This window comes from Syngnathoides biaculeatus, chromosome 15 (assembly GCF_019802595.1).
Source record: "Syngnathoides biaculeatus isolate LvHL_M chromosome 15, ASM1980259v1, whole genome shotgun sequence".
In the NCBI taxonomy this organism is placed as follows: domain Eukaryota; kingdom Metazoa; phylum Chordata; class Actinopteri; order Syngnathiformes; family Syngnathidae; genus Syngnathoides; species Syngnathoides biaculeatus.
The window spans coordinates 4,542,287-4,546,374 of NC_084654.1; positions in this window are offsets into that span (position 1 = coordinate 4,542,287).

Below are 4,088 nucleotides of genomic sequence, written 5' to 3' on the forward strand. Positions count from 1 at the left end.
CACACGCAGCAGTGTTATTCTAGAAAAGAACTTCGAATTCATTTATACGAGACATGTATTGAAAATCAAATATAGGGCATACCTTCGTGCAAACATATGTGTTCCGGTTGATATTAGATGGATTTAGTTGATGATGCGGTCTTCCACAAAGTTTGATCCATCGAAGGCATTTTTCGTACTGGGTCTTCGGTTTTGGAAAGGGTACGAATCGAACTCCACCAACTAGTCTTTCAGGATACCTGTCGTCACTATTACAAAGTCCGTGACTACACCTCTTAACCATATTTTTTGTTAAATAACCCAAATACGTGATAAAACGCTAACTAAACCTATACTGGACCATTCAATGTTGTCAGAGAAAATGGCGGGAGTAAAAACGGGCTTTGGTCTATGCAGATCTCTGGCCTCTGATTGGTCAGTGACGCAGATTGCGCAATATCCACGGAGGGGTCAATTGGAGGTTATACACAGTTTTACAGTTAACGCTTGCTTTCAATGCAAATTTGGAAATATATAACCAGTACCAGCTCTGCTCACCTCATAAGGCTTGATATTTTTTTCTTAATTGAAGTATTAAAACCCACAAAACCAATATGCTCATGTCAATGTTTTGGAAAGTTGACTCATACAGTGAAGAACACCCCACTACATTGCAAGTTCTCCCACTTAGAAATCATGGAGGGTCTGAAAATTTCACCATAGGTGGATGTACACTGTGAGAGAGATAATCTAAAAAGAAAAATCCAGAAATCATAATGCATGATTTTTTTTAACGATTTATTTGTGTGATACAGCTGCAAATAAGTATTTTAAAAAACCTGAGAAAACCAATGATAATATTTTGTAGAGTAGCCTTTGTTTGCAATTACAGAGGTCAAACGTTTCCTGTAGTTGTTCACCAGGTTTGCACACACTGCAGGAGGAATTTTGGCCCACTCCTCCACACAGATCTTCTCTAGATCAGACAGGTTTGTGGCTGAGAAACACGCAGTGTCAGCTCCCTCCAAAGATTTTCAATTGGGTTTAGGTCTGGAGACTGGCTTGGCCACACGGTCATCCTCTCCTTAATACAGTGCAGTCGTTCTGTCCCATGTGCAGAAAAACACCCCCAAAGCATGATGCTTTCAACCCCATGCTTCAAAGTAAGCATGGTGTTCTTTGGATGGAACTCATCATTCGTCTTCCTCCAAACACAGTTTGTAGAATTATGACCAAAAAGTTCCATTTTGGTCGCTTCTGACCACAAAACTTTCTCCCATGACTCCTCTGCATCATCCAAACTTAAGACGGGCCTTGACATGTGCTGGTTTAGGCAGCCAAACCTTCCGTCCCATGCATGAGTTCAAACCATGACGTCTTAGTGTATTACCAACAGTCACCTGGGAAATGATGGTGCCAGCTCTTTTCAGGTCATTGATCAAGTCCTGTCGCGTAGTCCTGGCCTGATTCCTCACCTTTCTAAGGCTCATCGAGACCCCACAAGGTAATATCATGCATGGGGGTCCACTCCGATTGAGATTGAGCGTCATGTTTAGCTTCTTCCATTTTCAAATGATTGCTCCAACAGTGGACCTTTTTTCACCAAGCTACTTGGCAATTTCTCCATAGCCCTTTCGAGCCATGTGGAGTTATACAATTTTGTCTCTGGTGTCTTTGGATGGCATGTTACAAGTTTGAGTCTTATTGATTATATGGCGTGGACAGGTGTCTTTATGCAGCTAAAGACCTCACACAGGTGCATCTGATTCAGGACAATACATGGACTTTTAAAGGCGGACTAACAGGTCTTTGATGGTAAGAATTCTAGCTGATAGACAGGTGTTCAAATACTTATTTGTATCTGTATCACACAAATAGAAAAAAAAATCATACATTGTTATTTCTGGAGTTTTCTTTTTAGATTATCTCTCTCATAGTGGACATGCACCTACGATGAAAATTTCAGACCCCTCCATGATTTCTAAGTGGGATAACTTGCAATACAGCAGGGTGTTCAAAGTTATTTTCTTCACTGTATAATGATTTGTGAGAGAAAGTAACACAAAAAGATGAATGGTGGCTCAGCTGGAAAGCGTTGGCCTCACAGTTCTGAGGTACCGGGTTCGATCCCAGACCCGCTTGTGTGGAGTTTACATGTTCTCCCCGTGCCTGCGTGGGTTTTCTCCGGGCACTCCGTTTTCCTCCCACACCCAAAAAACATGCAACATTAATTGGACACTCTAGATTGCCCCTAGTGCGACTGTTTTTCTCTATATGCCCTGCGATTGGCTGGGAACCAGTTCAGGGTGTACCCTGCCTCCTGCTCAATGAAAGCTGAGATGGGCTCCAGCACTTCCCGCAAACCTCGTGAGGATAAGCGGCTAAGAAAATGGATGAATGGATGTCTTTTTGTTGTTAAAATAATGTCATAAGAAGCCTGTTTGTTATTAGAATACAATAAAAGGGTTTACCTTAAAGCTCCATTAACATGAAATGCATGATTTTTTTTGTATGTTTTTAATAAAAAAGGCAGCCAGAATGGACCTATTAATTTTTTCACCACAAAACATGATTTTGACATGTATGGCTTTTTGTAACTCCCGCCATTAAAATCCTCTCAAGGGATTTGTTTTGGCAAAGAAGCAGGAAAAGTGACATTGTCAGGAGGAGCGCCCTCAGGCAGGTTCATGTGTTTATACCAGTTCTACCTGCTGGAAGTTAAATCTCTGTTCCTTCGTGTTAGCCAAAATGCTGGCTTGTTATATTGCTGGATATTGTCTGAACACTCGGGATGATGGATTTACTCAGCATATGTTTCCAAAAGACCCGGTTCCTTGTGAAAAATGGATTGCACAGGTGCAAAGGACGACAGCTTTGTGGGTTCCAAATGACAGGTAGGTGTTTGGGGGGACGACGACAACACTTGTGCCGCGGTGGCTCATGGCGGTCAGGCCGCGGCAGCTCATCGCGGCTGAGTCCGCTACATACTGTTTGTTCCTGTTTTCCATTTGCGTAACGCACAGGGTCAATCGAAAGACAACATTGAAGTGAATGGAAATCTGATAATTGAGCTAACTAAAATCAGGAGAGGTTGGTGTAGCCTTGAACTTGAAGCTTTGATCTCTCTTAATCAATGTAAGATTTTAGAAATGCTTGATGTGATCAATCCAATATTTCTTTTTTAATCATAGATTTATTTTGTAATTATTAATTTTCCACTTTTGGAACTAGAGTTTTCAACTTTAAATGTTCATCCACCACCGCCGCCGAAGCTCGCCTCGCGGCCCGCCGCCGGAGTTTGCTCGTCAGACTCCGCGTCATTCCCGTCGAAAAAACCATCCGCAGCTGCTGGCCTGGAGCTCCGGGGGCCTTTGTTTAGGCACTTATGTCTCGCGGGTAGGCCTCCGAGCAGTCAGACTCAGCGTCATTCCTCCCGAAGAACCATCCAAATATTCAACATTTAGAGCCACAGGTTCAAATCTGTATGGAAGTATTCTTCCGTCTTCCCGATCAACCGATACTGCTATTTCTTCATCAGATGAGGATAAATCCGAGAAATCAGCGCAGGGCATAAATGGTGTCCCGGCACGTAACACATCACATCTGCCCTCGTAGGTCATGTCATGTGTGAAAATGGCAGCGTCCCTGAAAATTCGTAGTTGTCGATAAAAATCTTCTCAAGACACTATTAAATTAAAGAGGATTTAACATCACATTGTCAAAATAGAGTACATATTAAATGACCTCTTGGATACATTGTTCATGCAAACCACCCTTTAAGAATCATTAGTGCACTGCAGTGTTGTCAATGTTAGCAGATTTAATAAAGTATTTTCACCACACACATTTAATATTCAAGCTTTTTTTAAAGGTTATTTCGGCTATTGGAAATGTAGAATAAGCCGCCCCTGGCTGTTATTGGGGTCTAGATCAGTATAAATAACCTTTCACGAGTCTTCACACCTATGGCAAATTTAAAGTCAGTTCAATAAACCACTGAGGGGGAGGGGGGAACCAGAGTAACAATAAAAACCATACAACAATTTGAGAACATGAAATTGCAACATATAGATGATCCAACAAAGGTGAAACTGAATCAGTGGACAGTT